Here is a 13,767-nt window from a genome sequence, read left to right as displayed (position 1 = left end):
AAAAAAAAAAAAGGTTGAGAAGGGAGAGGGTTGACATGTTGTGGGGTTTTAACCAATGTCATAAAACAATATGTGTACTGACTGATGAGAAACTATCTGTTCTGTAAACCTTCACCTAAAGTACAATTTAAAAAAAAAAGAGAATTGGGGGGGGGATGCAAAACCCTTACTCAGGTCACAGCCCTGATCCAATGTAAGGGGAGTTTCCCTGGGGTGTGGCCTGCATCATCTTTTATATTACAAGAGATAAAAGGAGAGAGAAGCAAGCAGAGAGGAAGGATCTCCTACCACCAAGCATGAAGATCCGGGAGAAGAGCATGTGCTTTGGACCCGGGGTCCCTATGCTGAGAAACTCCTAGACCCAGGGGAAGACTGATGACAAGGACCTTCCCCCAGAGCCAACAGAGAGGGAGAAAGCCTTCCCCTGGACCTGGCGCCGTAGCCTACTAAACTGTGAGAGAATAAACTTCTGTTTGTTAAAGCCATCCACTTGTGGTATTTCTGTTATAGCAGCACTGCATAACCAGGACACCAAGGAAGAGCAAGCAGTGGAGAGAGGGATGGAGTGGGATGGGGCCTTTCAGCAAAGGCGCTCTTAAAACAGAGAAAGCTCACTGTCCCTATCACTGGGGAATGCAGTAGCTCAATCAGCCCCCTGGGAGCTGGAGGAGCCATTATGCCCCGGAGTCCACTCCCAACTCCCACCCATGCTTCAGGCTCTTCTTCTACCTGGGAGGACTGTGGGGAGGCAACGGCAGAGACTCTTGAAAAAGGGGACAATTACCCTTTGTACAACAGCTTGTGGAAGAAAATGCCCAGCTCTGGGGATAGAGAGAAAGCAGAGGTCTCAGTGTGGAGGGAGTTCAGAGCCCCTGTCCCTCACCTCTGCAGCCCCAGAGCAGCTATCAGCCCCACCTGCTCAGGGCTGTACCTTGCCCAGTCCACAGCTGCCCAGGCCCCCAGTCCAGAAAGCTGAGGTCAGGGGAAGGCCACCTCTGGTGCTTTGCTTGTAAGGAAAGAGGAAAAGGAGGTAGAAGTTGACGTTGACTTGGGGAGGGCCTGACAGGGAACTCCACCACCCTGGATGAGTGTTCCAGCTCTGAGCCACCCTCCTGGGAAACCCCATGGAGTGGGGATGTAAGAAGGCCAGAGCACACCTGACGCCTTCCCATTCTTTCACTACAACGTTTTCCCAATCCCTGCTGGCCCTGGGGTCTCTGCCAAATGCAAGCAATGGTGGCTGACGCCCTTGCTGCAGCAAGCTTTGAACAAATAGCCTCTGTTTGTTCTCACTTTGATTGTCCTTGCTTATTTCTACAGAACCATCCCCCTCCCGCACAAACACGTTAGGAATGACAGAGAAGGGAAGTGTCGAAATTCCTCAGAGGAAACACACCCATTCAGTCTGAGCAGTTTTGTCCAGGTGGAGGCGAAGTGTCTCGTTGGCAGCTAGGGCCAGCAGGCCTCTGCTGTATTCTCCCCGGTGACTTCTGGCGGCCTTTAAAGCTTGAGTTCCTGGTTGTTTTGGAGGCAATGATGTTGAAGGCCATGGAGGTGCCAGGTATCCTCTTCAGCTGAGCGCCACTGAGAGACTGCTAAGGGAATTTGCACACCTCTGCCCTCCACTATATGAAGTCCCCCTGGCCCGACTTGCCATGCATGCAAAGAAGCTGGGACTGGGAAATGATCTTCATCCTCACATAAAGTTAGGGAACACAGCTTCACCTCTCGAGGTTTGAGCGTCTCCACTCAGTCCTTACATTCAAGTTCATTCAGGTTCCTTCTGGCACACTGAAGACAGATTTCTTCTTATAAACTTGAAGAACCTTCCAGTGACCCCCTGCTGGCCCTGGGTAGTTCCAGAGGCAGAGGCTGGGGTCACACCACAGGGAAAACTCTGCTGGTCACACACCTGTCCAAGGTGCCCAGCATGGATGGAGTTTCTTTGGACACATCCCCAGGGGAAATTGGTTTTGCCTGGGGCTCCACCAGTGCAGCTGATGTGGTGGGCTGAAGAGGAAGCCACAGAGACATGCAGGACTGCTGGGCTGGGATGCTGCACCTTACAGATAGTCTCTGTGGGGTGCAGCCCAGAGGCCTGGGTGGGCTGCACTGAGGCCAGCTTGGATTTCTGGTGCAGGAAAAGCAGGGCTGGGGAGACTGAGGCAGAAGCAGAAGCCCCAGAGGTCCTGGACTCTCTCACAGGCTGTATTTTCTGTTCTGGATGGAGGTTGGCCAAGGCTGGCCTCCAAAATAAGGGCATTCTTGCTTTGATTTGTGCTGGTTGAGAACTCTCGCTGTTCACGGGGCTGGTCTTCTTCTCCAGGCAAGATAGGGAGCTAGCAGTTTGCACTCTTGTCCATCAGTGAGACCCAGATCTCTTCCGTGTGTAACCCGTGAACACCACCAACTCAGTTTGCCAAGATCCTTGTAGTCAGTGAGTAGCTCCGTGTAACCCATGGACACCACAAACTCAGTTTGCAAGGTCCTTGTAGTCAGTCAGTAGCTCCATGTATGGTCCACATTCATCCATGGATCTTTCCTGATTTGCTTTGAAGTGTCTCTCTTACCGGGACTGACGATGAGACATTTCTTGAGCCGGTTTTCTTTCACATCCCATGAACATGGAGAAAGGAAAATGATATTTTCCAGTCAATATCTGCTTCCGCAGCTACTCAAAGTTCTGCCCACAAAAGGCAGGCATCTGTTGACCAGTGTATATACAATGACTCCCATGCTCCACATATCCACTGGGGTTTCATTGTACTTTTGGCCCTGGAATAGCTCTGGGGTAACATAATGGGGACTGCTACAAAAGGTATCCAACTTTTTGCCAAAGGCGAATTTATTGCTGAAGACAACATCTGTAATCTTGATGTCATAACAGCATCCAAGAGTAGGTTTTCTGTGTTTCACTGTGTCAAGATCATTGAACTTCGCCAGTCTTTTGGCAACTCTCCCACGAAGTAAGAAAAATGAAGACTTTGAATCGTCCTAACATAGTTATTTGAAGAGATCAGGACTGAGAAAACTCTACCTTTTCATGGAGTACACTAATGGAGGAGAGTGCTTGACTGAAGTGGCTCATGGAAATGTGAAAGAAAGTGACTCACGCTAAATTCTGCCGTGTCTGCTGTGCAGGACTGACACCAGAAGTTCAGTGTGCGTAAAACCAAAAAAAAAAAGAAAAGGTCGGCAGCTCAAACCAACCAGGGGCTCCTTGGAAAACCCTATGGGGGCAGTTCTACTCTGTCCTATAGGGTCGCTATGAGACGTAATAGACTTGAGGCAACGGGTTTGGTTTTGGTTTTATTGTCCTATAGGGTCGCTATGAGTCGGCATTGACCCTAGGGCACACAGAAACAAAAAGCACATGGTAGGAGGAAAACTTCTCAGCTTCCAATCTATGTGACTTACACAACTTTCCTCTTTTCCTTAAATTGTGTGAAACGGTAACGGAAGCAGCTCTGGTCCCCAGGATCCCAAAGACTTTGAAATGGTTCAATAGGAGGAGAAGCAAGTTATGTTGGAAGGACAGAAACTGAAACCTCAGGAGGGACTGAGGGGGGAAGCTCACGACCAGTTGCCCCAGTCCACTCCTCCCGCCAGCCGTTCGAGACCCCGCCCAGCCACTGCACGCCCCTACCCTGCAGGCCCCGCCCCCTGCACAGCACAGCCCCCTGCACAGCACAGCCCCGCCCCCACCCGCACAGTCCCCGCTCTGCACAGCCCCGCCTCGCCCCCTGCACAGCACAGCCCCGCCCCCTGCACAGCCCCGGCCCGCCCCCTGCACAGTCCCAGCGCCTGCAAGCCAAGCCCCGCCCCCTGCACAGCCCCGCCCCGCCCCCTGCGTAAACCCGTCCCTTGCGCGGCCTAGCACACCGCGGCTTTTTCTGCGCATGCGGAAGATGCTCGCTTGGCGCGACTACCCCACGAGGGTGAGTGAGTGGCGTCTTTGTAGCTTAAACTCGCGCTTCGCGTCCACTCCAGCCCCCCGTCCTCCCGCTCGGGGTCCGGGGGACCCTGCAGACGCTCAGGTTCCCGCACCCTCCCCGCTATCGTCCCAGATCCGCGTCCGTTTCCGGTAAAACAGCTCCGAGGTCCGCCCGGCCTTCCCACTCCGGCCCGGGGACCCGCCTGCCACTTCCCGTCGGCCCTTCGCCGACCGCTCCCCACCTCCGCTCGGAGCTGCCCGCGGGGGTCGTCGCCTGCGTCCCCGGCCGCACCCCATGCCCCAGCACGCGAGTCGGGAAGTTTTGTTCATTTTGTCGTCATCAGCCAAATGATCTCCCTTTCATTTCTGAAGCTTATTATTTCTTTAAAGTTTTATTGATATTTACTTAATTTTAAATATGAAATTTGGTTTTCCTTTTTCCCTCTCGGTTTACAGATTTGAACAGTGGTTTATTTATTTTCAAGTCCACTTCTCCCCTTTTTTATTTTTTACTACTGTACTTTAGATGAAGGTTTATAGAACAAACTAGCTTCTCATTTAACAGTTAGTACACATATTTTTCATGACATTGGTTAACAACCCCACCACATGTCAACATTCTCCCATCTCGACCTTGGGCTCACTATTACCAGCTTTCCTATCCCCTGCTGCCTTTTTCTCCTTGCCCCTGGGCTGTTGTGCCCCTTTAGTCTCATTTTGTTTTATGGGCCTGTCTTATTTTTGGCTGACCGGACACCCGGGTGGCGTACTGGTTAAATGCCACAGCTGCTAACCAAAAGGTCGGCAGTTCGAATCCACCAGGTGCTCCTTGGCAACTCTGTGGGGCAGTTCTACTCTGTCCTGTAGGGTCGCCATGAGTCAGAATCGACTAGACGGCAACGTTTTTTTTAATCGCCAGCTGAAGGGTGAACCTCAGGAGTGACTTCATTACTGAGCTAAAAGGGTATCCAGGCGCCATACTCTCAGGGTTTCTCCAGTCTCTGTCAGGCCAGTAAGTCTGGTCTTTTTTTGTGAGTTAGAATTTTGTTCTGCATTTTTCTCTAGCTCTGTCTGGGACCCTCTGTTGTGATCCCGGTCAGAGCAGTCAGTGGTGGTAGCCGGGCACCATCTAGTTGTACTGGACTCAGTCTGGTGGAGGCCATGGTTCACCAAAGTTACCACGTATCTATTGTCTATTTGTGTTTTTTCCATCCCCACCCCTCCCCTCCGTCATAACCATCAAAGAGTGTTTCTTTTTGTGTGTAAACCTTTTCATGACTTTTTATAGTGGTCTCATACAATGTTTGTACTTTTGTGTTAGAGTTATTTCACTCAGCATTATGCCTTCCAGATTCATCCATGTTGTGAGATGCTTTGCAGATTCATCATTGTTCTTTATTGTTGGATAGTACTCCACTGTGTGTATGGACCATAGTTTGTTTATCCATCTGTTGCTGGGCATTAGGTTGTTTCCATCTTTATACTATTGTGAACAATGGTGCAGTGAACATAGGTGTGCATATATGCCTATTCATGTGACTGCTCTTATTTCTCTAGGATACATTCCAAGGAGTGGGATTGCCGGATCGTATGGTATTTCTATTTCTAGCTTTCTAAGGAAGCGCCATATCATTTTCCAAAATGGTTGTATCATTTCGCATTCCCACCAGCAGTGCATAAGAGTTCCAGTCTCCCTGCAGCCTTTCCAACAGTTGTTATTTTCTGTTTTTTTGATTCGTGCCAGTAATGCTACAGTGAGATGGTATCTCACTGTGGTTTTGGTTTGCATTTCTCTAATGGCTAGTGATTTGATTTGCATTTGATCACAAGCGTTTCCTCATGTGTCTGTTGGCCGCTTGAATGTCTTCTTTGATGAAGTGTCTGTTCATTTCCTTTGCCCATTTTTTAATTGGATTATTTGTCTTTTTGTTGTAGAGGTGTTGAATTTTCCTTTAGATTTTAGAGATTAGAACTTTGTTGGATCTGTCATAGCCAAAATTTTTTTCCCAGTCTATAGATTCTCTTTTTACTCTTTTGGTGAAGCCTTTTGATGAGCCTAAGTGTTTAATTTTTAGAAGATCCCAGTTATCTAGCTTATCTTCTGGAGTTTGTGTGTTGTTAGTTATGATTTGTATCCTGTTAATGCTGTTTATTAGGGCCTCTAGCGTCGATCCTATTTTTTTCTTCTATGATCTTTATAGTTTTTGGTATTACATTTAGGTCCTTCACACATTTTGAAGTAGTTTTTGTGTATAGTGTGAAATATGGGTCCCGCTTTGTTTTTTTGCAGATGGACATCCAGTTTTGCCAGCACCTTTTGTTAAAAAGACTGTCTTTTCCCCATTTGATGGACTTTGGGCCCTTGTCAGCAAAGATCAGGTGACTGTAGGTGGATGGATTTACATCTGGGTTCTCAGTTCAGTTCCATTGGTCAATGTATCTGTCATTGTACCAATACCAGGCTGTTTTGACTACTGTAGCTGTACAGTAGGCTCTGAGGTCAGGTAGCATGAGTGCTACTTTATTCTTCTTCTTCAATAATGCTTCACTAATCCAGGGCCTCTTCCCTTTCCATATAAAGGTAATGATTAGTTTTTCCATCTTTTCAAAGAATGCTGTTGGTTTTTGGATTGGGATTGCATTGTATTTGTAGATTGCTTTGGGTAGAATTGACATTTTCACGATGTTGAGTCTACCTGTGCATGAGCATGGTATGTTTTTCTCATTTGGTTTCTTGCAGTACCCCTCCCCTTTTTTTTTAAGGTCCCTCAGTGGCCCAAGTGGTTTGGGTTGGTGTACTAACCTAAAGAAAAGTTGGTGGTTTGAATCCACCCAGGGCTCTGCGGGGCTGCCAGGAGAAGGAACTGATTCCAGGCCAATGGGTTTCTTTTTGTTTTTTCTTTCTTCGTTTTTTAATAGTATGTTTTTAAAGATACATTTATTTCAGTATCATTGCTTTGACCACATTGCCTAGTTTTGAGTACTTTGATTCTTCATGGTGACAGTGACTCTAAATTGGTCATTTACCAGTTGTCACATAGGTTACAAAAACTTTTCCTGTCATCAGATTCTAAGTAAATAAACTTTCTTTTGCTTTTTGATTTGTTTAATTTTGCTTCCTCTATTTGATTTTTGTTGATGTTCATTTAGATTTCACTGCGCAAGAACTGTGGCCTACTTAATACCTCCTTTTTTTTTTTTTTTTTGAAATTGTTTCACGGCTTTATTTCTAATTGAAGACAACACAATATCCAGTAATAGGAGAACTGTTAAATATGGTGAGGTTTTCTTTATGACTCACTACATGGTCATAACTGATGAATGTTCAACCAGGGTATCCAAGTGTCTTTGCTAAAGGTTCAGTTTGTATCCACTAACATGTTATTGTTAGGTACCCGCCAGTCGATTCCAACCAATGACGCCATGTGACAGAGTAGAACTGCTCCGTAGGCTGTAATCTTTATGGTGCAGATTGCCTAGTCTTGGGTTCGACCCACCAACCTTTGGTTTAGCAGCTGAGCATTTAACCACTGTACCACCAGGGCTCCTTATTCACTAATTTAGATATACTAAATCCTCAGCATGCTTACGTTTTATTGTATTATAGACATGGTGATTTCAGTGGGAATTGTTTCTCATTTTTCTCTTCAAGCTTAATGATTAATCAATTTTCTTTGAATTTGTATGTTTCTATTTAGTCATATTTCCAACATACATTTTTATGTACATACTTAAACATGACTATCTTCGTGTTTAATTTTCCTTGTTGCTAGTTGCCATCAAGTTGATTCCATCTCGTGGCCACCCCATGTGTGCCAGAGTAGAAGTGTTCCATAGGGTTTTCTTAGCTGTGATCTTAATAGAAAATGAAGGCACTGTTTGTTTACTGTACGTTCTCATTGCAGTGAGGATGCCCTAATGGGCAGTCATGTTGATTTTCTCTGTAATCTACACGAATGACCCAGGAGCAACTTCATTCTTTAAAAAATAAATAAATAAATAAGCACTACCAGAGTTAAAGTACCACCGTAGTTAGCCAGATTCAAGGTTAAGGGCACTGTCCTCCGGACTGCCAAATCAGTCCGAGACTTCTGACACCAACTGCAAGTTAGGGAGTTTACCAAAACTGCCCTCAGGTTCCATATGGAAGGACTCTCAGAACTCATTGGAGGCTATTATACTCATGATGACATTTTTACAGGGAAAACATAGAAATTTGTTGTTGTTGTTAGGTGCCGTCAAATTGGTTCCAACTCATAGCGACCCTGTGAACAACAGAACGAAACACTGCCAGGTCCTGTGTCTCCTAACAGTTCTTGCTATGTTTGAGCCCATTGTTGCAGCCACTGTGTTAATCCAACTCATTGAGGGTCTTCTTCTTTTTCCCTGACCCTCTACTTTACCAAACATGATGTCCTTCAGGGACTGGTCCCTTTTGATAACATTTCCAAAGTACGTGAGATGAAGCCTTGCCATCCTTGCTTTTAAGGAACATTCTGGCTGTACTTCTTCCAAGATAGATATGTTTGCTCTTCTGGCAGTTCATGGAATATTCAGTATTCTTCACCAACACCGTAATTCAAAGGCGTCAATTCTTCTTCGGTCTTCCTTATTCATTGTCCCGCTTTTAGCATGCATATGAGGCGATGGAAAACACCATGGCTTGGGTCAGGCACACCTTAGTCCTGAAAGCGTTGTTGTTGTTAGGTGCCATCAAGTCAGTTCCAACTTGTAGCAACCCCATGTACAACAGACCGAAACACTGCCCAGTCCTGCGCCATCCTCACAATCGTTGTTATACTTGAGCCGATTGTTACAGCCACTGTGTCAATCCATGTCGTTGAGGGTCTTCCTCCTTTTCATTGACCCTCTACTTTACCAAGCATGATGTCCTTCTCCGGGGACTTGTCCCACCTGATAACATGTCCAAAGTATGTGAGGTGAAGTCTTGCCATCCTTCTAAGGAGAATTCTGGCTGTACTTTTTCCAAGACAGATTTGTTCGTTCTTTTGGCAGTCCATGATATATTCAAAATTCTTCACCAACGCCGCAATTCAAAGGCATCGATTCTTCTTTGGTCTTCCTTATTCATTGTCCAGCTTTCTCATGCATATGAGGTGATTGAAAACACCATGATTGGGTCAGGTGCACCTTAGTCTTCAAGGTGGCATCTTTGCTTTTTAACACTTTAAAGAGAGCTTTTGCAGCAGATTTGCCCAATGCAAATCTTTTGATTTCTTGACATCTGCCTCCATGGGTGTTGATTGTGGATCCAAGTAAAATGGAATCCTCGACAGCTTTCTTCATTTATCATGATGTTGCTTATTGGTCCACTTGTGAGGATTTTTGTTTTCTTTATGTTGTGGTGTAACCCATACTGAAGGCTGTAGTCTTTGACCTTCATCAGTCAGTGCTCCAAGTCCTCTTCACTTTCAGCAAGCAGGGTTGTGTCATCTGCATAACGCAGGTGGTTAAGGAGTCTTCCTCCAATCCTGATGCCCCGTTCTTCATATAGTCCAGCTTCTCAGATTATTTGTTCAGCATACAAATTGAATAAGTATGGTGAAAGGATATAACCCTGACACATACCTTTCTTGACTTTAAACCATGCAGTATCCCCTTGTTCTGTTCGAACAACTGCCTCTTGATCTATGTACAGGTTCCTCATAAGCACAATTAAGTGCTCTGAGATGCGCATTCTTCGCAGTATTATCCATAATTTGTTGTTATCCACACAGTCAAATGCCTTTGCATAGTCAATAAAACACAGGTAAACATCTTTCTGGTGTTCTCTGGTTTCAGCCAGGATCCATCTGACATCAGCAATGATATCTCTAGTTCCACATCCTCTTCTGAATCTGGCTTGAATTTCTGGCAGTTCCCTGTGGATGTACTGCTGTAGCCGCTTTTGAATGATCTTCAACAAAATTTTACTTGCGTGTGATATTAATGATACTGTTTGATAATTTCCACATTCGTTTGGATCATCTTCTTGGGAATAGGCATAAATATGGATCTCTTCCAGTGAGTTGGCCAGGTAGCTGTCTTTCAGATTTCTTGGCGTAGACAAGTGAACACTTGCAGCGCTGCATCCGTGTTTTGAAACATCTGAATTCCTAGAGCCTTGTTTTTCACCAGTGCCTTCAGTGCAGCTTGAACCTCTTCTTTCAGTACCGTCAGTTCCTGATCATATGCTCCCTCCTGAAATACCAGTCCTGAAAGGGAGAGGAGAGAATTTTACCACTGAACAATGAATGTCCCCATTGTCCATTATAATAAGAGTGGCTGTTTGACACAGAACTTGCCAATAACATAGACAAAGTCACTGTGTCTCATACTTCCCCATGTAAATAATGGAAAGCCTAAGAGAGGAAAACAATAGGCTTTTTCCCTCATCCTTCAATCTTATTCTTTCTCATTCAGCAGCCAGCTTGCCACGATGAGAATGCGGGCGTGTGGTAGTGGAGGTAGAGCAGGCAAGAAGGAGCCTGGGTCACTGATGACTTCACAGAGCGTCTTTCACATCCTGCACCGTAACCTCGGGACTTGTTGCTGTCATACGAGAAAAAGTGATAAAATTCTTACTTGTTTCAGTTTCCAGGTGTTTTGCCACTCACAAACGAAAACGTTCCTACCTGAACAATGAGATTTTTATTTTGTGTTGATAGTTCTGGACATTGACTGTAATTGTGTTCCTTAGAAAAATGTCAGCAAAGCCTTTCTTTGCTGCTGATGAGAGAGAGACAGGTACTACAATTAATCTTCCCTTTGTAACTAAAGTTTGAAGTGGTTTTCTACCCTTCATCTTTCTGTTTCCTCAACCCCTGTGGCTTTTACCCACAGTCCTTGGATGAGACAATAACATCGTGGTGTTTAAGTTCAAGACTCACACCGAGGGCGTATATTACTCTTGCTCTCAACAATGTGTGATACTGTTGACCACTTCACTTTGTTTATATAAGAATATGTTATATAAATATGTGTAATTGTCACTCTTAACATAATTAACATTAATTCTTTACTGTAGTCTAATGCCCAGATAGACATACTGTTCTTCCCTTTGTATGTTGTCGTCGTTAGCTGTTTTCGAGTTGGCCCTGACTTATGGTTATCGCATGCACTGTGGAATGAAATGGTCCGTTGTGATTCATAGGACTTTCATTGGCTGATTTTCACAAGTGGATCACCAGGCCGTTCTTCCTAGTCTGTCTTAGTCTGAAAGCTCCACTGAAACCTGTTCAACCTCACAGCATCATGCAGGCCCCCACTGACAGACACGTGGTTACGTATGAGGTGTATTGGCTGGGAGTCAAAGCCAGGTCTCCCACATGGAAGGTGAGAATTCTACCACTGAACCATGAATGTTTTCCATAAAGGCAGTACCATAATGGAGCCCTGGTGATGCAGTGGTTAAGAGCTCAGACTGCTGACCAAAAAGGTCAGCAGTTCGAATTCACCAGCTGCTCCTTGGAAACCCTGTGGGGCAGTTCTCCTCTGTCCAATAGGGTCACTGTGAGTCAGAATCAACTCGACGGCAATGGGGCTACCGTTAATAATAGCCATCATAGGTGGTATGAAGTGGTATCCCAGTTTTGTTTTGATTTGCATTTCTCTAATCACTAATGACATCGTCTCATATGCTTATTGGCCATGTGTAGATCTTCTTTGGAGAGATGTCTATTCAAGTCCTTTGCCCATTTTTTATTGGGTTTATCTTTTTGTTGATGAGTTGTAGGAATTATTTCTGTATTATAGATATTAAATCCTTATGTGGTATATGATTCCTAAATATGTTCTCCAATCTGCAGGTCATAGCTTCACTTTCTTGATACAGTCTTGGATATACAATAGTTTTTAGTTTTGATGAAGTTCACTTTATCTATTTTGTCTTCTGTCGCTCATGATTTTGATGTCACATCTAAGAGTCTGTTGTCAAAAACTAGGTCCTCCAGGATTACCCATACATTTTTACTGTAAAAGTTTTATAGTTTTAATTTATATATGGTCATTAATCTATTCTGAGTTAATTTTCATACATGGTGTGAAGTATGGGTCCAGCTTCATTCTTTAACATGTGGAAACCCAGAATTCCCAGTTCCATTTGTTGAGGAGACTTTTTTTTTTTTTTTTTACATTGAATGGATTTTTTACCTTTGCAGAAAATCAGTTGACATAAAATGTGTGGGTTTATTCTGGATTCTCAATTCTATTCCTTTGGTCTGTATGTCTATCCTTATACCAGAACCACTGAAAGAACTGAAGAAAAAATTCAAGCCTTGAGTTGCAGTATTGAAGTATTCTATGGGGAAAATATTAAATGTTGCAGGAAGATGGAAGGAATACACAGAGTCACTGTACCAAAAAGAATTGGTTGACGTTCAGCCATTTCAGGAGGTAGTATATGATCAAGAACTGATGGTAATGAAGGAAGAAGTCCAAGCTGCAATGAAGGCATTGGCGAAAAACGAGGGTACAGGAATTGACGAAATACCAGTTGAGATGTTTCAGCTAACGGGTGCAGTGCTAGAGATGCTCACTCATCTATGCCAAGAAATTTGGAAAACAACTACCTGGCCAACCAACTGGAAGACATCCATATTTGTATCCATTCCTAAGAAAGGTGATCCAACCGAATGTAGAAATTATTGAACAATATCATTAATATCAGACACAAGTAAAATTTTGCTGAAGATCTTTCAAAAGTGGTTGCAGCAGTACATAGACAGGGAACTCCCAGAAATTCAAGCTGGATTCGGAAGAGGATGTGGAACAAGGGATGTCATTGCCAGTGTCAGATGGATCTTGGTTGAAAGCAGAGATTGCCAGAAAGATGTTTACCTGTGTTTTGTTGACTATGCAGAAGCAGTCCATTGTGTGGATCATAACAAATTATGGATAACATTGAGAAGAGTGAGAATTCCAGAACACTTAATTATGCTCAAGAGGAACCTGTGCATAGATCAAGAGACAGTCGTTCGAACAGAACAAGGAGATACTACGTGGTTTAAAGTCAGGAAAGGTGTGTGTCAGGATTGTATTCTTTCACCATAGTTATTCAATCTGTATGCTGAGCAAATAATCCGAGAAGCTGGACTATGTGAAGAAGAATGCCGCATCAGGATTGAAGGAAGACTCATACTGCATTCTTCATATTAACAACGTGCAGTATGCAGATGACACAATCTTGCTTTGTTAAAGTGAAGAGGACTTGAAGCACTTCTGATGAAGATCAAAGACCATAGCCTTCGGTATGTATTACACCTCAACATAAAGAAAACAGAAATCCTCACAACTGGACCAATAAGCAACATCATGATAAGCGGAGAAAAGATTGAAGTTGTCAAGGATTCCACTTTACTTGGATTCACAATCAACACCCATGGAAGAAGCACTCAAGAAATCAAAAGATGCGTTGCATAGGGCATATCTGCTGCAAAAGACCTCTTTAAAGTGTTGAAAAGCAAAGATGTCACTTTAAGCACTAAGGTGCGCCTGACCCAAGCCATGGTGTTTTCAATCGCCTCATATGCGTGTGAAAGCTGGACAATGAATAAGGAAGACCAGAGAAGAATTGATGCCTTTGAATTATGGTGTTGTTAAAGAGTATTGAATATACCATGACTGCCAAACGAACAAATCTGTCTTGGAAGAAGAACAGCCAGATTTCTCCTTAGAAGCAAGGATGGTGAGACTTTGTCTCACGTACTTTGGACATGTTATCAGGAGGGACCAGTTCCTGGAGTAGAACATCATGCTTGGTAGAGGGTCAGCAAAAAAGAGGAAGATCCTCAATGCAATGGATTGACACAGTGGCTGCATCCGTGGGCTCAAAC

At 44.4% G+C, this 13,767-nt stretch overlaps 1 protein-coding gene and 1 pseudogene across 1 annotated transcript in view; one reads left to right on the top strand and one right to left on the bottom strand.

The window, feature by feature from the left end:
* The window catches only part of LOC101354342 (serine/threonine-protein kinase MARK2-like), a 17,695-nt pseudogene extending 13,464 nt beyond the window's left edge, over positions 1 to 4,231 (bottom strand).
* Positions 3,917 to 13,767, top strand: part of LOC101354087 (zinc finger protein 709-like) — a 57,750-nt gene continuing 47,899 nt past the window's right edge. The window contains exon 1 of the mRNA XM_023733344.1: positions 3,917 to 3,938. The gene's annotated coding sequence lies outside the window, so the exon portion shown is untranslated. The remainder of the gene's footprint in view (positions 3,939 to 13,767) is intronic.

This window comes from Trichechus manatus, unplaced genomic scaffold (assembly GCF_000243295.1).
Source record: "Trichechus manatus latirostris isolate Lorelei unplaced genomic scaffold, TriManLat1.0 scaffold00057, whole genome shotgun sequence".
NCBI classification, from domain to species: Eukaryota; Metazoa; Chordata; class Mammalia; order Sirenia; family Trichechidae; genus Trichechus; species Trichechus manatus.
This window is presented reverse-complemented; position numbering and strand designations above follow the sequence as displayed.